We start from the raw sequence: 27,383 nt of genomic DNA, 5'->3' as shown, positions 1-27,383 counted from the left end.
AAAATATCCGGTAGCAGTGGTGGGCAGCAATCTGCAGTTTGATGATGATGCTGTGGTGAATGGGAAGGTGTCTGAGTTGAGTGACTGTAGGAGGCTACAAGGCAGACAAAATTTCTATTTGGTGTGATGAATGACAGCTAACTCGGAATGTAGAAAAATATAAACTAATGTGGATGAGTATGAAAACCAAACCCGTAACGTTCGAATACAGCATTACTAAGGTGCTGCTAGAGACAGTCCCGTTGTTAAAATGTCTTCGTGCAACGTTGCAAAGCGATATGAAATGGAACGAGCTTTTGAGGACTAAGGTAGGGAAGGTGTATGGTCGACTTCGGTTTATTCAGAGAATTTTGTGAAGAAGTGGTTCATCTGTAAAGGAGACCACACGTAGGACGCTAGTGCGACCTACTCTTGAGTACTGCCCGAGTGCTTATGATCCGCACCAGGTCGGCTTAAAGGAAGACATCGAAGCAATTCCGACGCGGGCCGTTAGACTTATTACCTGTAGGCTCGAACAAAACGCAAGTTTTACGAAAACGCTTCGGGAACACAAGTGGGTATTCCTGAAGGAACAGCGATGTTCTTCTCGAGGAACACTACTGAGAAAATTTAGAGAACCGGCATTTGAAGCTGATTTTAGAAAGACTCTACTGCCGCCAACATAAATTTCGCGTAAGGACCACGAAGACAAGATATGAGAAATTACCGCTCATAGATAGGCATACAGACAGTCGTTTCCCCGTCCCTCTGCTTGCGAGTGGAATAGGAGAGGTAATGAGTGTTGGTGGTACGCGTAAGCTCCGTTACGCATAGTAAGGAGGCTTGCAGAGTATGTATGTAGAAGCTTACGTCGGCGGAAGGTCACCAGTGTCCACCAGCGCTGCCTGTCTGAACGTCCTTCGTACTTTACGGACAGTGAACGTTATGCCGTGCACCGGCCGTTCGCCCTAGCGATCAACAACTCCTCTCACAGCTCTGGTAAGCGTGTGGCCTATAGTGGCAGGGGCTACACCAGCCGAAGACAATGATTGTGCGCGCTCAGCAAGCCAACAAGAGGCAGCATCGGTGCCAGCAGAGGTTACCAACACCGTAGACTTGCTTGCTTCTGCAGGTTACGTAGTCGCAAAATAGTTCATTCTGTAACCAGATGCCGTCATAGAGCCTCTCCAGTCAGACTTTTCCTCGATTCCTCCAGACCAGACACCGACTGCACCTCAGTCCATCAGTCACAGCTCTCTCCGAAAACCTTCAGAATCTACGACGCCAATCACCGCAGACGATGGGGGCTACCTCAGACGTCGCCGGGGAATGGCATACGCACCTGTGACTGCAAGGGACTTTCGTACCGGCTGTCGACCTTTAGTTGTACTGATCTACTTTCAGTATGAATGGGGGACTCTTGACTTTGTCCGTCATTGTGGCCATCTGTCCAATTGTGTAATTTCAGTGTTTACCCTGAATTATTGCAAACAGTTCTTTCTCGAATGAGGGACTATAGTTCATCTATTATGAAATAAATCTATTGTACATCATTTACCTAAGCATCAACCTGCGCGGTTTATAACACATTTGATGTTTTAATATTGTTTAAATAACTCTTTAGGGCGACAAGTAGCCATTGCGCTCATCTTTTGGTGGTGCGCCGACAATCCCCTTACCTCAGCCTGCCCAGGATCTATCCATCCATCCAACTAAATACCTAATGCAGTCCCCAATGAAGAAGAGAAGATTAAACGTACATGTAAAAAACTGTAAATGTTATATCGCAATGGTTGACTGTGGTATCCCAGGAGGGTGGTTTAGGTGCCTATTCTTCCTCTGCGCTGATAGGACCTTTTCCATGCGGGTAACGAATAGCTGTGTCATAAGTGTTTTTGCACCTTGTTTCTGAGTGCAATGGATGCGTGTACAGTGTAGTATTATGTTTGTGTGATTCTGATTATGAGAGAAGAGAGAGGATCAACCCTGAGCCGGTACGTAGTATACTCCTCTCGAATACCACCAAGGGGGCAGCAGAGCTTGACGTCACATCGTATGGACGAGACGGATCACTGTCGATAGTGTCACTTACTCTTGCTTGATGGGACGCTGCGGAGTGGTTTGGAATTTAATCCAGGACTTTGGCGCGAAGACTATTGATCAGAAACTTTACGCTACCAATTTTAGTGCCCTCACTGGCCAAATACTGACAGTGAAAATTTCATCCCCTCTCAGGATCGAACAGCTTTAGCGACTTCGGTTACCGAGGCGAGTACATGAACATGCCGATCTGGCGACGAGTTATGCAAGTGGACCAGATATCTGTTACGAAACTGCAGCCGGGCGCGACTCGCGGTTCTAGGCGCGCAGTCCGGAACCGCGCGACTGCTACGGTCGCAGGTTCGAATCCTGCCTCGGGCATGGATGTGTGTGATGTCCTTAGGTTAGTTAGGTTTAAGTAGTTCTATGTTCTAGGGGACTGATGACCACAGCTGTTAAGTCCCATAGTGCTCAGAGCCATTTGAACGAAACTGCATTGTAAGGCGGAGATTCAAAATAATTAAATTTATCGATAGCTCATCAGTACTTTGCAGTGACGCAGGTAACGTGATAACAACTTTAACCTTTTTCTAACTGTGAAATGGCTTCCGAAGGAGTAAAGTAATTACTTACTCAGTCTCCAGAAATATTTGTTTTAAATGGGTCTTGATACTGACAGATAGACTTAAATGAGTATAACAAGAGCAAGGAAGCTGCCTCGAGAATATCCTTGTCATACATTATGGAAAAACATTGGGGAACCATAATTTTGTAGACTGTCCAGAAATAGAACTTCCTTCTTTTACGAATTCCTAAGTACAAAAAATAAGGAACTATCACAATAAATAAATTTAGGCCTTATTGTTTACGCTGCGAAGTTCGTGCATATAGTCAAACGTATCATACGATATTCAAAACTACGTGTCGGTCATATTTCTCCTGCATTTTTTGTGTCCATTTGTTATAGGTTCCTTACCACTCTTTTCTCAATGAAGGAGCTTGTGAGTATAAATGATGAATTTAATGCATATTTGTGTCTGCTTTGTCTCATTTACCGCAGTTAGGTGTTTCATCGGAGTTCTGACTTTCTGAACATTAATACTTTCTAGTCATAAGGTTCATTTTCGTTTTTCTGTGGAGCAATGTAATTCATTTTAGCAAGTGTAAGGGTATTACCCATATTCAATTAAAGTCTTCTGGTTCAGCGTTTCAGCCAATATTGAAGAAGTTTATGCAACACCATTATGTGTAACAAAAAAAATAAACGGGGATCTGTAATATTGGCTATGAGTAGTTTGTGACGACTGAGGCAACATAAAAAAAAATTTATGGGTACAAAAGCGATTCGGTTGAATGTAAGCTATAGTTATTGAGGATAAATGCTAACTTTCAGTACCTTAACACTTCCAACGAACAGCAAATTTACAGAGCTACAGCACGCTGCCAAATGCTTCCAAATTTTCTAGACAAATATTCTAGATTTTCTTCGATCTTGACCCCTTGGTATTAATCGTAAACACGCTCCCATCTAGTAATAATGATGCAGCAAGATTTCTAAAGTAACCGAGACTTAAACAATGCGTAAAATAATGTTTTTATGTTATTTTTATTTTCTTAGCTTGACAACTCAGACTTCTGATACAATTTTACTGTAATGTATCTACACAAAATGTCGAATGGTTAAAGACATATTTCTAATACTCGATCTTTAGTTGGGGCAGGCGTTTCCCCAAGTAATGGACTACACCTTCCAAGAAATAAATGATTCTAACAAACCTGAAAATGGCAAAGATTCCTTTTCAATAGCTCTAACAAAGAATAACACGCCCTCCCTAGGCCACTGCAGTCGAATGATCTGCAAAGGAGCAACTATTGTCCGCACAGAGAAACAATGATCCGCAATACTCTACCAGCGTCTCTCAAGGAACTGGTTCAGATTCGTTACAAGAAATGGTATAAAATACAACTAGCCACCACTTTGAAGTGATTACGTAATATGCCACGTTAGAAAGTTCATCCCGTCTTAGTTTACAAATCTGTTCTTACACAACATCAAATATCTGTTCATATCACTTTCTCCAATCCTCGTACATCTACGGTCACGTAGAAAGGAAGGTCATCGACGGGTGTGTGTCAAATATTTCTATAAATCAAGTTCTTGAAACTTCCTGACAGATTAAAACTGTGTGCCGGACAGAGACTCGAGCTCTGGACCTTTCCCTTTCGCGGGAAGGTGGTCTACCGACTGAGCTACCCAAGCACGACTCACGCCCCGTCCTCACAGCTTCAATTCCGCCATCACCTCGTCTCCTACCTTCCAAACTTCACAGAAGCTCCTCTGCGAATCTTGCAGAACTAGCACTCCTGGAAGAAAGGGTACTGTGGAGACATCGTTTAGCCACTGTCTGGTGGATGTTTCCAGAACGAGATTTTCACTCTGCAGCGGAGTGTGCGCTGATATGAAACTTCCTGGCAGATTAATACTATGTGCCGGACCGACACTCGAACTCGGGACCTTGCCTTTCGCGAGCAAATAAAGCACTTACCCGCGAAAGGCAAAGGTCCAGAACTCGATTGTCTGTTCGGCACACAGTATTAATTTGCCAGGAAGTTTCATATCAGCGCACACTCCGCTGCAGAGTGAAAATCTCACTAATGTTCTTGAAAAAGTTTCCGAATAAAAGATCCACTGATTTCACAGCGACCACGTTGGCAGCAATTATTACAAACGGTGGAACGATGGATTCATAAAAAAGATTGCCTGGACATAAGTGTCGCGATTAAAATTGATACACGCCAATGGCATTATACGGAGGAAACCGCTTGACATACAGGGCATCATCCAGGCTGGTGGTGGAAGTATTCTTGGATGGCGGATGTTTCTGTGACATGAAGGTGAACTCTTACACGCGTAGGACTCTACTGTCCAGTCATTTGGATACGTTTGTAATCACCCACGCACGATTCGTACCCTTCGAAATGACAACTCCAGCACTGGTGAATCTACGTCGACATCTATTCTCTGCAAACTACTGGGAAGTGGTAGGTGGAGGGCACGTCCCATTGATCCAGATATAAGGTTTTTTCGCCATTCGATTAGCGTATGGAGCGCGGGAAGAACGACTGTTTAAATGCTTCCCTACGTGCCGTAGTTAGTCTGATCTTGTCTTCTAGATCACTATGGGAGCGATATGTAGGGGGTTGTATTATATTCCTAGAGTCATCATTCACAGCCGTTTCTTGACTTGTTGTGAGTAGGCTTTCTCTGGATAGTCTACGTACATCTTCAAGTATCTCCGGAGATCAAATAATGTGTGATCATTCGTGCAACTCTTCTCTGTATACGTACAATATCCCCGTTAATCTTATGTGGTAGGGGCCCCACAAGTCCATCAAACTATGAAAGGTCGCATTAGTGATCCTTAAGCAGTCTACTCTTTAGGCTGACTGCATTTCCTAGTACTCTATCAATAAACCGAAGTCTGCTATCAGCTGTAGCCACGGCGAGCTATGCCGTTGTTCATATCCCTATCAAGTGTTGCATCCAGATATTTGAATGAGTTGATAGATTCCAACTGTATCTCGTTGATACTGTAGTTATTCTACATTTTTTCGTTTTGTGACTTAAACAATTTTATATTTCTGAACATTTAAAGCAAGTTGTCGATCTGCGCACTACTTTCAAAGCTCATCAAAGTCTCACTGATTTTGTGCAGCTTCTTTGACACTGTACTTCATTGTATATGACTGCGTCATCTTCGAAAAGTCTGAGTTTAGTGTTAATATTGTCCGCGAGGTCATTAATACACAAATGGAACAACAAGGAACCCAACATACTTTCCTAGCGTTCACCTCAAGTTAAGTCGTTCGATGGCTCTCCATCCAAGATAACTTGCTGCGTCTTCCCTACCAAAAAACCCTCAATCCGGTCAGAAAACTTCGCTTGATACCTCATACGATCATACTTTTTATAATAAGCTTATGTGTAGTGCTTTCAAATGCTTTTTGAAAATCGATAAATAGTGTATCTACCTGCCTGCCTTGACTCATGGCTTTCAGTAGGTCATGTGAGAAAAATGCAAGATGGGTTTCACGTGATTGATGTTTTCGAAATCCATGATGCTTGGCACGGAGGAGGTTCCTGTTAGAGGTTCCTCATTACGTTAGAGCTCAGAATATGTTCTAACACGCTGCAACAAATAAATCTCAAGGTTAGTGGACGAAATTTTTGTGGCTCCCTCTGCTACCCTTCATGTACATGTGTGTGACCTGTACTCTCTTCCAAGCACTGGGCACGCTTTTTTGTTCAAGTGATGTACGGTAGATTATAATTAACAGTGGGGCTAACTCACCTCTGATAGGGATTCCATATGGCCCTGGGGCTTTGTTCAATTTTATCAGTTTTAGCTGTCTTCCAATGCCACTGACACTAATATCTATTTCACTCATCTGTTCAACACTACAAGAATTAAATTGGGACAACACAACTGGGCTATCCTTTGTAAAGGAACTTTTGAAAACAGAGTTAAGCATTTCTGCTTTTGCTTTGCGACTCTCAGTTCAGTTGCTGTCTCACTCGTGAGTATCTGGACACTAACTATGGTGCTGTTAACAGCCTTTACATACAATAAGAATTTCTTTCGGTTTTGTGGAAGATATTTTGAAAATTTGATGCTACAGTAGTCATGGAAAGCTTCGCGCATTGCTCTCTTCCCAGCCACATGCGTTTCATTCAGCATCTCTCCATCTATAGGCCTATGCTTTGCTTTATATCTATTACAAAGTATGTGTTTAAGAAGAAGTTTCTTTACAGACACTGCATATCATGGAGAGTCACTCCCGTCACGAACTGTTCTACTGGGTATAAATCTACCCAGTGCATGGTCAATTACTAAGCACAAGCCGTCATCAGTCTTCTGACTGATTTGATGCGAGTCGCCACCGAGTCCTCTCCCGTGCCAACCTTATCATTTCAGAGCAGCAATTTCAACCAACGTCCTCAGTTATTTCTTTTATGTATTCCAGTCTGTATTCCTATACAGTTTTCTCCCTCTACAGGCCCATCTAATACCCTTGAAGTTAATCCCTGATGTATATATTCCTTTTCTCGCTAATTCTGTGGAGAACCGTCTCATTCCATAGCTTATCAGTCCACATAATTTTCAATAATCTTCTATAGCACCGCATCTCAAATACACTCCTGGAAATGGAAAAAAGAACACATTGACACCGGTGTGTCAGACCCACCATACTTACTCCGGACACTGCGAGAGGGCTGTACAAGCAATGATCACACGCACGGCACAGCGGACACACCAGGAACCGCGGTGTTGGCCGTCGAATGGCGCTAGCTGCGCAGCATTTGTGCACCGCCGCCGTCAGTGTCAGCCAGTTTGCCGTGGCATACGGAGCTCCATCGCAGTCTTTAACACTGGTAGCATGCCGCGACAGCGTGGACGTGAACCGTATGTGCAGTTGACGGACTTTGAGCGAGGGCGTATAGTGGGCATGCGGGAGGCCGGGTGGACGTACCGCCGAATTGCTCAACACGTGGGGCGTGAGGTCTCCACAGTACATCGATGTTGTCGCCAGTGGTCGGCGGAAGGTGCACGTCCCCGTCGACCTGAGACCGGACCGCAGCGACGCACGGATGCACGCCAAGACCGTAGGATCCTACGCAGTGCCGTAGGGGACCGCACCGCCACTTCCCAGCAAATTAGGGACACTGTTGCTCCTGGGGTATCGGCGAGGACCATTCGCAACCGTCTCCATGAGGCTGGGCTACGGTCCCGCACACCGTTAGGCCGTCTTCCGCTCACGCCCCAACATCGTGCAGCCCGCCTCCAGTGGTGTCGCGACAGGCGTGAATGGAGGGACGAATGGAGACGTGTCGTCTTCAGCGATGAGAGTCGCTTCTGCCTTGGTGCCAATGATGGTCATATGCGTGTTTGACGCCGTGCAGGTGAGCGCCACAATCAGGACTGCATACGACCGAGGCACACAGGGCCAACACCCGGCATCATGGTGTGGGGAGCGATCTCCTACACTGGCCGTACACCACTGGTGATCGTCAAGGGGACACTGAATAGTGCACGGTACATCCAAACCGTCATCGAACCCATCGTTCTACCATTCCTAGACCGGCAAGGGAACTTGCTGTTCCAACAGGACAATGCACGTCCGCATGTATCCCGTGCCACCAAACGTGCTCTAGAAGGTGTAAGTCAACTACCCTGGCCAGCAAGATCTCCGGATCTGTCCCCCATTGAGCATGTTTGGGACTGGATGAAGCGTCGTCTCACGCGGTCTGCACGTCCAGCACGAACGCTGGTCCAACTGAGGCGCCAGGTGGAAATGGCATGGCAAGCCGTTCCACAGGACTACATCCAGCATCTCTACGATCGTCTCCATGGGAGAATAGCAGCCTGCATTGCTGCGAAAGGTGGATATACACTGTACTAGTGCCGACATTGTGCATGCTCTGTTGCCTGTGTCTATGTGCCTGTGGTTCTGTCAGTGTGATCATGTGATGTATCTGACCCCAGGAATGTGTCAATAAAGTTTCCCCTTCCTGGGACAATGAATTCACGGTGTTCTTATTTCAATTTCCAGGAGTGTACTTCATTTCCGGTTTCCCGTAGTGCAGGCTTCACTACCATACAATGCTGTGCTCCGCACGTACATTCTCAGAAATTTCTTCCTCAAAATGTTTGATACTAGCAGACTTCTCTTGGTCAAGAATACCCTTTCTGTCAGTGATAGAGTATCTTTTTATGCTCTTCCTGCTCCATCCGTCATGGATTATTTTGCTGCGTACGTAGCAGAATTTCTCTACTTCGTCTACTTCCATGTTAAGTTTCTCCCTGTTCTCATGTCTGTCTGTTACTTCTCACTACTTTCTTCTTTCTTCCATTTACTCTCTATCCATATTCTGTACTCATTAGGCTGTTCATTCCATTCAATAGATCACGTAATTCTTTTTCACTTTCTCTGAGGCTAGCAATTTCGTCAGCGAATCTTATCATTGATATTTTTTCACCATGTATTTTAATTCCACTCTTGAACCTTTCTTTTATTTCCGTCATTGCTTCATAAATGTTCAGATTGAACAGTAGAGGCGAAAGATTACATCCCTATCTTCTACCCTTTTTAATCCGAGCTCTTCGTTCTTCTCCTTCTTCAGCTCTTATTGTTCCTATATAGAGCTAAAAGCTTCAAGTTCCTCACTGAGGTATTGCACTACTCTTTCTTTGTCCACTTTGCTGAACATATAAGCTTTCTTTTTGTTTTAGCTGCCCTTTGTACTTTGGTATTCATTGTTGCTGTAAGCGTCTCAACGTCGCTGAAAACATTTTCGATGCGGACATCCTCAAGGAGATCAGGTCTATTTTTTGCCGTTAGATCTAACACATTTCCACCATTAGTGGGCTTCAGACCCGTCTGTTCCACATACTTTCCGGAAAAGGTATTTAATAATCTTTCACACGACGTCTTGTCACACCCAGTTGATTCTTGGATGATTTGAGTCTCCTCCGATGAATACAGTGTGATGGGGTTTCTTACGTACAGGCGAACTCAGATTTTCTCTTCAATTTTAGGTTACATTAGGAGGCGAGTCTGGTGGTCGACAGAAGGTTCCAGTTATAATTCTTTGCCAACCTTTAATACTGAGTCTTGCCCAAACAACTTCTTATGAAGCCTCGACTGTGTCAAAAAGGTTTGTGAGACACTCCAGGGAGATGATGTGAAGTGACACAAGGTGCCTAATGGATGTTTATATTATTATATTGACAGTCGCATTAAACCGCTAATTACTTCATACATACCTAAGAACGATTTTAACGTCAGAAACAACCTCTGAGTAAATGACATATATTAGGAAATTATTTCTATATTCTAAATTTTGAGAAAAAATGTCTCCCATATTGTCTTATTCTTCCATATCCAATTGAAACAAATACTTGTAAACAACAATTTCATTCCTATAGAGTGAAATTCAAGTAGGAATAAGTCATTTTGGCATTCGTAATTTTTTAGGGAAAACGTCTCCCATGTTGTCTAGCTCTTGCAAAGTTTAAACAAATAAACAGTGATTCCACACAAAAAAGTGGCGTTCTGTGGCAGACAGCATTATCAACAGTAGTTCACATCTGAATAGACACTTCTGGCAGTAACACATTTTGACACATAAATGATACAACAAGTGCTCTTTTTAAAACGGAATTCTTCCAATGGAAATTGCATTTCGTGTTCAGATCTCATGAGTTGAAGTTTGTGGTTCGCATGCTCTCATGCAAAAATAATTTATCCACCTAGATAACTACTCGATTTAATAAGCTGCGTAACAGATCAACGTGTTTTTATTCCGGATGCATCCCAGCGTTGACTTTATACAGTACTGTTTAATTATTTTACAAACATTTGCCCCCTCCGATGAGGTTGAAGTTTGCAGCAAACCTTGTGACACAAGTACGTCGTTTGTAGAATGCACCAACAGATCGCTACGTTATCAAGCGTTCACGTTAATCGATGTTTTAATCTGTCTGGTAGCGCAGACTGCCGATTTTTAATAAAAACCGCAGTTTTCTTGGACGTGGCGGTGATTTGTGATAACATGCTCATCAACGATTTATCATTAGACAACAAACCACTTGAGTGTTTGACACTTAAAATCTGAGAAAGACGTATGGGACCTCCCCGACGATGACTCCGATTATTGTTGTTTATCTGTGGCGGAAGAGATAATTCTTCCACCAATCCTGGTGATTATATCGTTAATGAGTGACAAAATACTTACGATGCGTCTTGAAAGGCTATGTATAAGTGTTTTGTTGCCTTCCCTGCGGTGGCAGTTCAGCGTGATCTGCTGATAGTTTGCTATATCTAATCTGATATTCCTGATAATAATGAATACATAAGACATTACTCATGATTACGTCGAGACGATCAACAATGAAATTTCCTGCTCTCTTACTAAACCTTTTAGAGAAGAGTGACATAGCATATTAACACTTGTAAATACATTTTTTAATTGACACCTGCTCATCCTCAGGTATAACCTAGCAGCCATTCTCTCGCAAAAGTATGAAAAACGTTCTGAATATAGTCATTCTTCTAAATACAGGATGTCGCAAACTTTTAGAGTAAAAATTATGCAGATGGCAAAGGCTTTTAAATTATTTTGATGTAAGTAACCAACGGACGGAAATATGTGTTTCAGGCATTGCGAAGCATTCAACGAACAATACGTGTGAGGCACATTTTTATATAAATCATATGTTTCATGTTGAAGCTTGCAAGAAATTGCGTCGTTCGATTCACAGACAGATGGCAGAGGTACTCGATAAAGAATCATTCGCACAGAGCAGTTTGACGAGAATGTATTTCATCGTATGGGGCAATATTCATCTCCAGGTGATCATCAACTTGCCCCGGCATTGCATGCTCGGAAGAACATGTCATAAGTTACCCCTACCATGAACAACAAGGGGACCACCAGCTTACCTAAGTTACTGCGCAGATATGTTCTTTGGTTCAGAACGCTGTGTTATTTGATAAAATCTCAGTGAAATGTAAAATTAATTTGTAATCGAGCTTTGTTTCTTAGCCAGACACGCCCAGTGCCTTCAGCAATTCAAAAAAATGGTTCAAACGGCTCTGAGCACTATGGGACTTAACTTCTGAGGTCATCAGTCCCCTAGAACTTAGACCTACTTAAATCTAACTAACCTAAGGACATCACATACATCCATGCCCGATGCAGGATTCGAACCTGCGACCGTAGCGGTCGCGCGGTTCCAGACTGTAGCGCCTAGAACCGCTCGTCCACCCTGGCCGGCTCCTAATGTGTGTGAAATCTTATGGGACTTAACTGCTAAGGTCATCAGTCCCTAGACTTTCACACTACTTAACCTAAATTATCATAAGGCCAAACACACACACCCATGCCCGAGGGAGGACTCGAACCTCCGCCGGGACCAGCCGCACAGTCCATAACTGCAGCGCCCTAAACCGCTCGGCTAATCGCGCGCGGCTGCCTTCAGCAATTCTATTTTTTAGGTTTTTAGTTCCATATAACGAAGAAAGAGCCCATAAAGTCCAAATAGCATCAGGGCTCTGTCTATGTCTCCATTAGTTGTATATTACGTGATGAAATACACGTGTCCATATGTAAAAGAGAAATGACTACGTTTACCTGTGTCCGTCACTTTTTGTTTATTCTCACGACACGTTCCGAGGGCTTCCACCATCATCTTGAAGTGTCTCAGTGGATTACATTAAATTTTAGTTTTCCGAGTGTAGCTAGTTGTCTGTTTTGAGTTATATTTCGCTACAAAATTACAAATTTTAAACGATAATAAAGCTACTTGCGATATGTCCCAGCAGACAGAACCCTGCCTAAGGTTCACTGGTAAATATACATTTCTTAGAAGCCACAAACACGAACCAATAACATAAACAGTCCAGAGATTGCACAGATGTAGAGATATAGACCCAATTTATAAGTCAAAGTTACATCCACAATTTTTGGAACAGATTTGCAGTACATAAACCTGTCATAGACAACATCATAGATTTCAGTTAAGTACCAGAAGGAAACCTTAGCTTACATTGCGAATTAGAGACATAAGTTACAAATATATATTTGTCTAATTCCTTGCAACCTTTTTTCTTACGAACTTATTAATATCAGTATAGCAAAAAATAAAATATGAAATACAAACATTTGAAGAAAACTACTCCGCTGAAAAAAGTTGCATCATGAGCTACAAAAGATTCCCGTTTCTAGCAATTACCAGTTGTAATCACTAGATATCAAATTACACATAAATATCCTCATATATGAAGCTGCGTAAAACATTAAACACAATTTCATAAAAGACAAAAAGTGTTCATTGGGTGAAACTACTGAATTCATTGACCTGTTTGAAAGTACTGAGTTACAACTACTTGTTGCTTCAATGGTAAAGTATACAAACAACCAAATGGTCTAGCAATGAGCTCCAGCATACCTGGGACTAAACTAACACCTTCCTAAACTACCTTAAGCAAACAATTACTGAACAGCAGCATGCTGAGTCTACAAGTCATTAAGTTTTACAAGAGTTGTGTGGATGCACATTAATAATACCAGTGAGCGAAACTAGCAAAAAAGTTGATGCATAATTCAAGAATTCAACAGCTTGCACAAGAAAATTCAGTTCACATATGGATATGAAACTCAAAACTTAGTAAACTTTTTGACCATCACCTTCACCAGAAAGAAACAGTGAACATATGCTTTGCATTTACAGAAAAGATACTACAGATGTAAACATCCATGCTTCTTCATCCACCCTGAGACACAAAAATTAGCATCATGTAGATCCATGTTGCACAGAACACACAAAATGCTATTAAGCAATGAAATGCTTCAAAATGAAATTGGAATAATTAGACACACAGTAGCTGCAAACGATTTTTAACTTGCACCCATAGACAGAAGTTAGGAAAGAAATAGACAGAGAGAGAACATCAATCAGGCATACACCACGACAGTATGCCTTATCTACTTTGGTGATTTTTCATGAAAAATATGCTAATGAAGTGACACCATATAAAGCAAGAGTTACTTTCTCCGCCAGTAATACGAGGCCTGTTCAGAAAGTAAGCTCCGATTGATTGCCAAATTGAAACCACAGTGAACATCAGAAATGTTTTACTTGTAACAATTAGCTACACCTTTCAGCTACGTCTCTACGTAGTCGCCGTTCTGACTTAGACTTTTGTCATAGCGTTGTACCAACTTTTCAATAGCCTCATCATAGAAGGCAGCCGCCAGTGCTTTCCGCCAATTCTCCACGCTGGCCTACACCTCGTTGTCTGTGTCAAAATGTTGTCTTCAAAGACAGCGGTTCATGTGACCAGAGATGAAACTCAGGGGGAGACAATTGCGGACTGTATTGTGGGTAATCTCACATTTCCATTTGAAAACGATGCAGGAGCATCTTCATTGCCCCTGCAGAATGCGGCTGAGAATTGTCTTGAAGAAGAAACAGCACGACAGTTATGTAATGTTAGCTGCATAGCTTCAGGCGAAATTTCTCACCAGGCCCTCGTACTTGGCGGCAGACACTATTTTCTAGACATCTTTACGCACTCACTGCGAGCTCAGAAATGAGAAGAGCGACGTGATGCTAACTGGGGTTATACTAGAGACACTACCCAACACATCTGTGCAAAGCTTTATCGGATTTTCATAGTCGTTTCCATTTCGCGACCGATCGGAGCTTACTTTCTGAACGCCCCTCGTAAATTATGTGATGCTTTGTCACACTACACAAAACGCAACAAAGACAAAATCTCCAACTCAGTACAGGTAGCGGTCAGTCAGGACGGAGCTTCCGAACTAGATTTAAAGAATATATAAATAAATAAGTCCCTTTAAAGTTAGTACCGCCATTAGACTGTTGTTTATTTGCAGTGGTACATTTGCACTTACACAATCATGATTTCGGCTTCAAAGTGCCATTATCAAGTGTTTTAAGTGTTATAAATTGCCTAAGATGGCATAGTGTATTTTAATACGACAGAATGCCATCTTAGGCAATTTATAACACTTAAAACACTTGATAATGGTACTTTGAAGCCGAAATCATGATTGTGTATGTGTAAATGTAACAATGTAAATAAACAACAGTCTAATGACGGCACTGACTTTAAAGAAATATATTATGACTGTAGCCCCGCATTATGAAAAAATTATTAAATAAATAGGTGTATTGTAAAAGGGGTGATGTCCACCTTTTTTCAAATTACGTTTATTTGGTACATAATGAATAAGTTTTTAAGTTCATTACGCAGTCTTTTATTGTTATAACGAATGTGAGTAATATTAACTTGGATAATAAAATCTTTCTGCTGCAAACAGAACGCTAGTTGCATCAGAAATATCTCTAGATTCTAGAAAATGGATTACTAGGTTACTGACGACACTCGATGGGTAAAGTATGTGTAATGGAATATACTCTTTCACTTTGTGGCCAGTTTAAACATAGCAACTCCGCAACAGCATGATTAAACCCATTGCGCAGTAAAACAGTTTTCCGTGTTTCCAGAAAAATTTATTTTCGGGCACGTGACACTTTTTCCAATTAATCGATTCAAATGCGTATATATATAACATAACGTTACCCATATGTCGTTTCTCTGAGATGAAATACTGATGAATTTATGCTACAACGTATTAAGGGGTCCAAGGGATTTCTTTGGACACAGCACGTTGATATTGTCAAAATCTGGGAAGCGAATCTTAGCTTTATCTTTGATTTTTATTGTCTCTGGAACTGCATGACCTTGCCAAGGTTATTACTTATATCAATTATTACTGCATCATTTCGTGATACATCGGAGCAAGTACTTTCAAAATTTTTTTCGTAATATAAATAGGTTCCTGTGGGGTTGTTAGATCCCCCATCGGGCGCCTCCCCAGGTGGCGGATAGGGTATAGTTTCCAAGATATGGGCGGTACCACCTTCGACTTGAAAAAATCATGATGGAACCACGGGAAAGATACCCACTACCCAGAACCCAGTAAATTTACTGGATTTTCCAGGTCATCGGATTCTGGGGGACCATGAACATCATGAAATAGATAAGAGTCGGAGTTTCTAGAAGCCGTTTCGCAAACATTTTATTGGCACGCTCAACACCAATACACTGGTTAAGATACCCAAATTTAAACAGCTTACTTATGTACTACAAAAGCTTCACGTCAGAATCTTCGCAATACAAGAGACGCGTTTTACGGACGAGAACCGTTTCAACACGGAAATTATAGGATATACGAAGGAAAACCTGCTTTCAGGAGGGGAATATCCACAATGTTTGGCACAGATTTGCAGTACATAAATCTGTCATACACAACATCACAGATTTCAGCTCAGTACCAGAAGGAATCTCCATGATAACCTTCAAATCAGGAAACAAAAGATACACAATCATCAACGCACGTGCACCTACAAATGATCACAACACGAAGAGACCACAAAAAGTCGAAGACTTTTGGGAAGACATGGAAAAAATGACTAACAAAATAGCAGAAAGACACGTCAAAATTGTACTAGGAGATTTCAACGTACAACTAGGCAAAGAAAAGAAGTACGAGCAAAGCACAGGCCCTCATACAGCATACAAACGTACAAGCAAGAATGGGGAGCATTTCATAAAGTACTGTTAAAATTTTAACTTAAAAGTTATGTCGACACAATTTCAGAAAGCAAGACTCACGACGTATAAAACGCCCAAAAACATATGGGGAGAATTCCAAATAGACCACATAGTCATAAGAAGTAAAAATACGAGTGAAATGCCAAATGTGAGAATTCGCGAAGGATTCCTCGATTCCGACCATCGCTTGCTACAAGTAAAGATTAGGTCAATTCCAAGCCATAGAAAGACAACACAGAACAAAATTGAAAGACCAGATCCAGAATACATCAAGATAAACAAGGCAAAATTATTGAAGAAATTAATCAGAATACAATCGACAATTGGATAGACCTGGCGAAGACAATTCAGAAGACAATGTGTTGTGGTCAGCCTCCCAGGAAACGCAAACATAGATGGGGGAGTGCAACTTCTGATCAGGTAGTCGAACGAAGAGTTAAGGCATGGAAGAAGTTTAGCAGCAACAGAACAACAGAAACATTGCAGGCTTCCACAAAGTCCAAAAACAAACATCGAAAGATATTAGAGCATTAAAAAGGGTATACGACCGAAATATACTAAATGAAATCGAGGAAGATTTCAAGAAAGGTAATACGAATAATTTCTACAGAATATTCAGGGAAAATATAATGGGTTATCAGCCTCGAAATATCTGCTTCAGAAGAATAACTGAATCCACAGACAGAAACGCTAAAGAAAATTGCAATATTCTAAAAGGATACTTCGATAAACTCCTCAACTGTGAGAAACTTAAAGAAAAATTACACCTCACGAAAACACTACCAAACCCAGACTCGAAGCGTCCTACAATCACAAAGAGAGGTTATAAAACAACTAAAGAACATCAGAGCCACTGGGGAAGATGGCAGTATCACCGAGATCTGGAAACTCACAGACCAAAATATTACAACGAAAGGTGATAAAATTCTCTTGGAAATGTGGAGCACAGAGAAATTTCCATGGGAATGGAAATGCACACTGATTCACCCACTTCACATAAAGGGTGACAGAACAGACGACAATAATTTCAGAGTATCTCATTATTACCGGTAACTTATAAAATTCTGTCCAAGGTGTTGCTGAATAGACTGGAACTACAAGTGGATACAAAGATAGGTGAATACCAGGCATGGTTTAGAAAGGGAAGATCGTGTAGTGAACAGATTTGGAACATGCGAACACTCTTGAAGGTCAGACCGGTGAACAACACTGTAGTCACATTCGTGGACTTTAAGAAAGCCTATGAATCCATTGCGAGGCAGACTATCTTTGACACTCTGGAAGAATATGGAATAGACAGAAAAATTGGGGCACTGATAGAACAGACTCTCACAGACACCACATCCAAAATAAAATTTATGGGAGAAATCTCAGAGCCATATGAGATACATACAGGAGCCACACAAGAAAATGGTCTCTCACCATTTTTTGAACATAGGAATAGACAAAATTATCAAGCAGTGGTAAGAAAAAGTAAAAGGAATCATGTTAGGAAGAAAACGTGCAAACAAGACAATCATAAAATACCTATCACTTGCAGATGACTTGGCAATACTCAGCAACAACAGAGAAGGAGCGCAAGAAGCTCTGGAATATTTACATGAAGTCTCTGCTAAAACTGGGTTACAGATGTCGTACGAGAAAATACAGTGTATGGAAAGAAAGAACAACAATGCACAAGACATGCACACAAAATACAGATTGGTTAACACAGTGAAAAAATTCAAGTATCTTGTAGAATACATACAAATGAGAGGGTCAAACAAGGCATCTAATGCAGAAAATACAGAAAACCTTCAGAAAGCGTACAAACCCACATGGACGCCATACAATAAAAGAAGCCTCTCAGGACAGGCGAAACTCAGTCACTACAATACAGTTGTACTACCAGAAGCCCTCTATACATCAGAAACGACCACAATCGGGGCATCAGGCATCACAAAGACAGAGAAGCTACCGTAAAACGTAAAATCCTTAGAAAAATTTTTGGAGCAGTATATAGAGGTGGTACTTGGATGAAGAACATACAGACAGACTCACAGACATAATCAGAAAACGTCGATTAACATTCTTTGGGCACATACACAGAATTAACAACACCAGACTCACAAAGAGGACTTTTAATGTAGTCAAGATCTCAATTTTAAAAAAACTAAATCATGGAATAGAAGAAGATCTAAAACAAGCAGGAGTCAATAAAGAAATGATGGATAAAAGAAACAAATTCAGAAACAAAATTATGAACACGAAATTTGAAGTAACAGAAAGGAAGAGAACAGGGAAAATATGGACAGAACGAAGGAAACACGAACACAGTCAAAGAATGAATAGATTTTTGGAAGAGAAAAAGAAGAAGGAAAGATGAAAAAACATGAAAGATTCAAATTCAATCACTGTCTTAAGGGCAAAATATATAATAGTAATAATAAATAGGTTCCTGTGACTTGAGAAATAGTCTCCAGTGCTTCTTCCTTAAAAGTTCAGATGAGTAATCGCTCTCTGAGACTTGTTAGTAGTATTCGTATGTGGTATTTATTGAAAAAACGTTTCAAATGGCTCTGAGTACTATGGAACGTAACATCTGAGGTCATCAGTACCCTAGACTGAGAACTACTTAAATCTAACTAACCTGACATCGCACACATCCATGCCCGAGCCAGGATTCGGACTATTTATTGGTTTTGTAGTGGTTTCATAATCATAACCTGGCCCTATGTCTCGACCGAACACCATGTGTGGCGTAAACAATGGTTCTCTATTAGAGCGTAACTCCATTCGACAGACCAAATTTTCCTCATTAAAACGAACACCCTTATGTATAATCGGAATTCTTTAACTACGTCAATGTTCCTACCGTGGAGTAGTTTGTAACGTCTTTGATACGACTGATTACGTAAATTTGTTAAACAGAATTATTCAGCCTTTAGACATTCCTGTAGTCCGTATCCTAACCACTCGTGATGAATCCATGCTGATATTCATATCTAAGAAAGTGATTAACGACACCAATGTCCGTTAGGGGACCGATCATAATTAATATCGTATGCATATAGCACCAGGAGTGCTGGTGAAGTGCCGGCCGCGGTGGCCGAGCGGTTCTAGGCGCTTCAGTCAGGAACTGCGCGACTGCAACAGTCGCAGCCCGTTGTGGATCTGTGTGATGTCCTTAGGGGACTGATGGCCTCAGATGTTAAGTCCCATAGTGCTCAGAGCCATTTGAACCATTTTTTTGCTGGTGAAGTAATCCAAGTCCGATCGTCATAAATCTACGTTTATTCGCACGTGATCTGCTATTGTGCGCTAAAACGCCACATGACCCGCCTCCCTTAATTATTACCCAAAAGATCGCTAGTCGATGCATTCAAATTTTAAAGAGGTTAAATTTGTCAGGTAGGTAGATTTTCACAAAAGTAAGAGATTGTGCTTATGTGTAATGTAATAATTCAAATGTGTGAAACGTCATGGCGCAGACTTCGCCAGACCATGGCAATGCCCGTTGTGCAATTCAACATGGTAGGTTTTCTAAACTGTCAACGGCTTTGCAACAGTAGTAACATCGGTTCCCGTCAGATCGCCGAAGATAAGCACTGTCGGCTTGTCTAACACTTTGTTGCACAAGAAAAGATATAAGTAGTTTCTCAGCCCCTTTTTTTAGAGGTTAGTCCATTTACGTAAGTCTATACCATAATCAAACGAGATAATTTAAAATATTATAGTAGTCCTCACCAGTAGATAGATTATGCCGCTCTTAACGAACCTCTCAAGAAACAAGAGACGACACACCTCTTTTAATGTGTACTGTTTGTATTCCTCATGGAAATATCTTGTAAATGTGTTGATGTTTTTAACTATCACAGTAACGATGTCTGTCACAGTAATGAAAATCCAAACGCGCCGCTCATCTGAGATATTAGCAAAAATTTTCTGTCAGCTTGTGGGCCAAAATTCTACAAGACGAATAATGGCGCCGTACGGGGGCAGTCATAAAATTTTAATTATACCCACGAAAAATTTACCTTACGTAACTGTTGTCTTATTCTAGATTTGTGATGAGGTGAGGCTTTACAGCCGTCAAATAATTCTGAAACTTCATTGTACATGACCATCCGATGTTTACTTTATGCTCAGTGCTACCTGTGTCGATCAGAAGACCGTTATCAAGCCGAAGCAGGGCGTAACCAGCTTGTCACTACAACATTTGAAGGGAACAACTTCGGTAAGCATAGAAACACATACACTATGTGATCAAAAGTATCCGGACACCTCCCAAAATATACGTTTCTCATATTAGGTGCATTGTGCTGCAACCTACTGCCAGCTAAGCCATACCAACGACCTCAGTATCCGTCAGACATCGTGAGATAGCCGAATGGGGCGTCCCACAGAACCCATGGACTTCGAGCGTGGTCAGGTGATTAGGTGTCACTTGTGTCATACGTCTGTACGCGAGATTTACATACTCCTAAACATCCCTAGGTCCACTGTTTCCGATGTGATAGTGAAGTGGAAACGTGCTGGGACACAGGCAGCACAAAACCGTACAGGCCGACCTCGTCTGTTGACTGACACAGACCGCCGACAGTCCAGACCATCACACGCGAATTCCAAACTGCATCAGTATCCACTGCAAGTACTATGACGGTTAGGCGGAAGGTGAGAAAACTTGGATTTCATGGTCGAGTGGCTGTTCATAAGGCACACATCATGCCGGTAAATGCTAAACGACGCCTCGCTTGGTGTAAGGAGCGTAAACATTGGACTACTGAAAAGTGGAAAAACGTTGTGTGGGGTGACGAATCACGTTACACAATGTGGCGATCCGATAGCAGGGTGTGGGTATGGCGAATGCCCGGTGAACGTGATCTGCCAACACTAAAATTCGTAGGCGGTCTTGTTATGGTGTGGTCGTGTTTATATTGGAGGGGGTTTGCACCCCTTCTAGTTTTGCGTGGTACAATTGATATTTTAAGCACCTTCTTGCTTCCCACAGTTGAAGAGCAATTCGGGGATGGCAACTGCATCTTTCAACACGATCGAGCACCTGTTAATTTACGGCCTGTGGTGGAGTGGTTACAAGACAAAAACATCCCTGTAATGGATTAGCCTGCACAGAGTCCTGACCCGACCTGAATCCAAGAGAACACCTTTGGCATGTTTTGGAACGCCGACATCTTGCCAGGCCTTACCGTCCGACATCGATACCTCTCCTTACTGCAGCACTCCGTGAAGAATGGGCTGCTATTCCCCAAGAAACCTTCCAGCACCTGACTAAAAGTATGCCTGCGTGAGTGGAAGCTGTCATCAAGGCTAAGGGTGGGCCAACACCACACTGAATTCCAGCATTACCGATGGAGGGCGCCACGAACGTTTAAGTCATTTTCAGCCAGGTGTCTGGATACTTTTGATCACATAGTGTAACTTCTCTTAGAATAAATAATCTCCTGGATAGCTATGTCTTTTGGAGATTATTTACTGTAATAGAAGCTCTGTCTTTCTATACACATCGAAGCTGTTTACTTCAAATGTTGTAGTGTAAAGGTAATTAGACTTTACTTCGGCTTGATAATGGTCTACTGATGGAAACTAATAGCAATGAGCATAAAAACAAACAGCTAATGGTCATTTACAATTAAGTTTCACAGCTCTTCTATTTGTAGAAAGATTCACGCCTACAATAAAGATACACTCCAAAGTCACTGTGACGCAGTACTGTAGCATACCACCAGACGAACCAAAACAAAGAGAATGTAAGTGCAGTATAATGCTGTAATTAGTCTCGTTCAAATGAAGAGGAACGACGCTCCATGCTGCACTAGTGGAAGCGTACGCTAACGATGTACCATTATACGATTCAGTGCTTAGGGGAGGCAGATGATTCTAGTGTGTGACTGTCTGAATGACGAAGAACGAAGTGGCAGACCATCTCTCTCTGAGGAATCACAAGAGATGTCGAGGAACTGGCTCTCTAAAATCGACGTATCACAATCTATGTGACGGTAGAAAAATTGAAAATCAGTCGTGGGTCAGTTTTCAACATCTTGGACGACGTTTTGAAGTTGACACGTCGCGTCGCATTTTGTTCCGCGACTGGTCATGCCGTCTCGAAAAGCCAGCCGAACCGAGTGTAAATGTTGCAGCCGTGTCAGACCAGTTCGTACGACTACTTTAGACACCTAATCACCTTGTACGAGCGCAGAATGTATTCCTATGACCACCGGACAAAGGAGGAAAGCAAACAGTAGAAACATATGTTTTCAACAACGCCGGAAAGGCGAAGACCCACCCAGTAACAGGTAAGGTGACGCATATGTTTTACAACTGGGTGCTTTAGCTCCACACCAGCAACCCAGCTGATTCTTCATAGAACACGCTCATACATTCTGAGGCTATCAAATTCTGCCTCATCCTTACTCCACTGAAGGAGAAATTTCAACGTTTCTTCAAAAGAAATGTTTATATAAAAATTCTGAAAAATCATCACTACTTTCATAGTAATCAGAGTGAGCCCGAGTCACAGTCTGTTAAACTCTCTCGAAACATCAAACAACCACCTCCAGCTCAAACTACACTCTCCAGACACTGTGGACTGTCGGTGTGCTCGACGTCTTGCATAGTTTGGAAAGAGGTAAAATCGCGACTCATCGGACTGCATGACACTCCTAAAGTCAGCTACTTTGTCCAGTTTCTATGTTGTTTGGCCCACTGAAAGAGTGCCGCATTATGTGCCGGTGTGATCAACGGCTATTTCCGAGTTACCCGACTCCAAATGTCAATCTCATAGTGCGCCCTCCACAATGTTTGCCAAAAAATGGTTGAAAAAGACCTGCATTTGTTGACTACAATGATTCTTGTAAGGTCTGGAACCGATAGATATAGACGACGCGTGACATTCGTCTCCAGTTGTAGTAGGATCGAGTCTTACAGTTAGCATGTGTATAGACAAACAACCAGTTCCAGTAAATGGTGGTTATCAAATAACGTTTATCATAATTTCGACGGATTTAAACCTGTCTTCCTCAGAAGGATTCTTCTGAAGAAGATGGGTTTAAATAAGTCGAAACCATGTTAAAGTTTATTTGAAAACCGCCATTTATTGCAACTGGTTGGCTGTCTATTATACTTGCTGTTTTGTAACCGTTGCTGTAGTGCAGCCAAGTTAAAAATATTGAAGTCCTACAGTTATTACACTACGTTACATCGCTGATAGTGAGGCAACATACCTTGTAGACACTAGTCATTCGATGTTTACACACACCAGAAAATCGGATAACTTCATTCACGGTGTGATCACGGGCAATCCCAAACCAGATAGCTCCGTTCTATCATTCGTCCAGTCTCCAACGGACCCATATTTCTGCGCTGATTCGAGGCCATTACCACGCAAAAAGATTAGGAAACCAGCATTTGTGACAGAATCCATAATGATCCCATTGCCAACAATGCTGATTTCGGAGGACTGCAAAAACTAGGTTAATCAGAGTTCTTATGTAAGCACACAGACAACTGAAACTTCCTGTCAGATTAAAACTGTGTGCCCGACTGAGACTCGAGTTCGGGATCTCTGCCTTTCGAAGGGAAGTGCTCTATCGTCTGAGCTAGCCAAGCACGACTCACGACCCGTCCTCACCGCTTCAATTCCTCCAATACCTCGCCTCATATTTTTCAAACTCCACAGAAGCTCTTCTGCAGACCCTGCAGAACTAGCACTCCTGGAAGAAAGGGTATAGGCTCTAGTGCACTTGCCCGCGAAAGGCAAAGGTCCCGAGTTCGAGTCTCGGTCCGGTATAAAGTTTTAATCTGTCAGGAAGTTTCTCATCAGCGCACTCCCCGCTGCAGGATGAAAAGTTAATTCTGGAAACATAGACAATTGTTTTTTCCTCGATATGTTTGCAAGTGGAAATGGGAGAAGGAATGACTAACAGTGATGCAAGGTAACCTCCGCCATGCACATTATAGTGGCTTGCGGAGTATTCATGTAGATGTAGATATAGAAAACACAGTGACAAACACACTACTTTACTACAAGGACTTACATTAGTGGCAGAGGGTAACATGACCCCCTGGCACCAGCTGTACATTGTCTACCGCACTCCAAAACGATCAGCGTTCTCTTTGTATGGGGCAGCTGATATGTTGTCCGGTGCTGTTATATTGCCTTAAACTGAAAGTGAATCAGACTAATCCACCAGCCACCCAGAAAAATGAAAGAAAGAACGCAATCTGTAAAGGATAATCTCAGCTGAGGACCCCGGTGATTTCTAAATTTTTGGAAGTGTGGCAGAGCTTATGTCCAGCAGTCTATAAAGATTATTGGTGACTGTTGTGTTTAACATTAGTACATTTGAAGAGACGAGGATCCTGACTCATGTTCGGAATTACTGGGACTGTCCGATTAGGATAGACGTGGAAATTAAACTGTGTGAGGGCAGCAATGCATGGAAGTGGATGCTTGAGAAAGATAGGTCGCAGACGATGATGTTTACCATCAATTATGAATGGTGGCACAACAACTGACGCTGGATAGCGACTGCAAAAGTAATCTTTAGGTGCAGAAGCCAGTCGAATCTCTAGCCATAAAAATGAGAGACTCGCATATTTTGCGGCTGTCGGGCATATAGTAGAGCCAGTAACGGAAATATCCCTGGGAGCCAATCCTACTGTTGTCATCTTTTAACTGCGAAGCACAAAAAACAGTGGCCTGCCGTAGAGCTGTGATCACACTGAGGCGTTCCCATAGATGGGTACTTAATACAAAACCACGTTAGACGATTGATGGAGGTAGATGCGCGAAGAAGCCGTGCCAAGGTCACTGAAACTGTCAGGGATTTTCTTTCGCCGACTCTAAGACAGCCCTTGATGACGATATGGAGACTGTCATCGAAAGCTTAGAATTTTGTTCGAATCTGAAGTAGCAAGTTCGTCGAGAGTTTTTTTGTCAAAGACTACGTCGTAAAAGATTTAGTAGTTTTATGAAAACTCGTTTTAAAACATCTGTGTGTGTGAAATCTTATGGAACTTAACTACTAAGGTCATCAGTCCCTAAGCTTACAGACGACTTAACCTAAATTATCCTAAGGACACACACACCCACGCCCGAGGGAGGACTCGAACCTCCGTCGGGACCAGCCGCACAGTCCATGACTGGAGCGCCCTAGACCGCTCGACTAATCCAGCGCTGCCTTTTGAAACGTCTACTGCGAAAAGTGTGTTGACAGTGTAGTGCTACGCCACTTGACACTGAGCTCAGGCTTCAGGATGAGCTCAGTTGCTGCTTCACATCTACATCTACATCTACATCTACATGATTACTCTGCAATTCACATTTAAGTGCTTGGCAGAGGGTTCATCGAACCACAATCATACTATCTCCCTACCATTCCACTCCCGAACAGCGCACGGGAAAAACGAACACCTAAACCTTTCTGTTCGAGCTCTGATTTCTCTTATTTTATTTTGATGATCATTCCTACCTATGTAGGTTGGGCTCAACAAAATATTTGCGCACTCGGAAGAGAAAGTTGGTGACTGAATTTCGTAAATAGATCTCGCCGCGACGGAAAACGTCTTTGCTTTAATGACTTCCATCCCATTCGCGTATCATACCTGCCACACTCCCTCCCCTATTACGTGATAATACAAAACGAGCTGCCCTTTTTTGCACCTTTTCGATGTCCTCCCTCAATCCCACCTGGTAAGGATCCCACACCGCGCAACAATATTCTAACAGAGGACGAACGAGTGTAGTGTAAGCTGTCTCTTTAGTGGACTTGTTGCATCTTCTAAGTGTCCTACGCAATCTTTGGCTCGCCTTCCCCACAATATTATCTATGTGGTCTTTCCAGCTGAAGTTGTTCGTAATTTTAACAGCCAGGTACTTAGTTGAATTGACAGCCTTGAGAATTGTACTATTGATCGAGTAATCGAATTCCAACGGATTTCTTTTGGAACTCATGTGGATCACCTCACACTTTTCGTTATTTAGCGTCAACTGCCACCTGCCACACCATACAGCAATCTTTTCTAAATCGCTTTGCAACTGATACTGGTCTTCGGATGACCTCACTAGACGGTAAATTACAGCATCATCTGCGAACAACCTAAGAGTACTGCTCAGATTGTCTCTCAGGTCACTTATATAGATCAGTAACAGCAGAGGGCCCAGGATGCTTCCCTGGGGAACACCTGATATCACTTCTGTTTTACTCGATGATTTGCCGTCTATTACTACGAACTGCGACCTTTCTGACAGGAAATCACGAATCCAGTCGCACAATTGAGACGATACCCCATAGGCCCGCAGCTTGATTAGAAGTCGCTTGTGAGGAACGGTGTCAAAAGCTTTCCGGGAATCCAGAAATACGGAATCAACTTGAGATCCCCTGTCGATAGCGGCCATTACTTCGTGCGAATAAAGAGCTAGCTGCGTTGCACAAGAACGATGTTTTCTGAAACCATGCTGATTACGTATCAATAGATCCTTCCCTTCGAGGTGATTCATAATGTTTGAATACAGTATATGCTCCAAAACCCTACTGCAAACCGACGTCAATGATATACGTCTGTAGTTCGATGGATTACTCCTACTACCCTTCTTAAACACTGGTGCGACCTGCGCAACTTTCATTTCATTTGTACAAATGTGGTACTGAAAGAAGAAAACGTCCCCAAAACAGGACCGCTTTTTATAGTGCGGCGCAATCTTTTACAGTCAAAATAATACAGGCAACAGAGACCCTAATCTGCTGTTTTAGTGGTCATAAATAAATATTTCAGGCGATTCAAGAACTTGAATGAACAATGTGTATGACACAGGTTTTTATAAAATGCTTATTCCTCGTAACGCGTCGATACTTGAAGTGCTACATGGAATGTCAATACAAAATTGTCTGTGAAGTAATGACTGGTTCTTTAAGAATGAACAAATGTACACAGCGAAGTATAGCAACAGTGTAATCCTGATTAAAAGAAATTTATCGTCTTGGACAGGAAGTTGCCAGAAAGAGGTTCGACTTGGCCACAGTTGGACAAGGTCCTCAACAAAGAGATATTCACACGTTATATTTTGAGGGGATGATGACGGAACGTGTAGGAGAAGATTCATCAAAGACGAGCCGTCAACGTAGCGATCGTTAGTATCAAAATTCCACGTCGTTTAC

At 42.2% G+C, this 27,383-nt stretch overlaps 1 protein-coding gene across 1 annotated transcript in view; it reads right to left on the bottom strand.

Moving 5' to 3' along the window:
• The window catches only part of LOC126412995 (venom carboxylesterase-6-like), a 122,137-nt gene that overhangs the window by 48,036 nt on the left and 46,718 nt on the right, over positions 1–27,383 (bottom strand). The window lies entirely within an intron of this gene.

The sequence above is a fragment of the Schistocerca serialis genome, chromosome 7, assembly GCF_023864345.2.
Source record: "Schistocerca serialis cubense isolate TAMUIC-IGC-003099 chromosome 7, iqSchSeri2.2, whole genome shotgun sequence".
Classification (NCBI taxonomy): Eukaryota; Metazoa; Arthropoda; class Insecta; order Orthoptera; family Acrididae; genus Schistocerca; species Schistocerca serialis.
The sequence above is the reverse complement of the archived record's forward strand: the minus strand, read 5'-3'. Positions and strand labels throughout refer to the sequence as shown.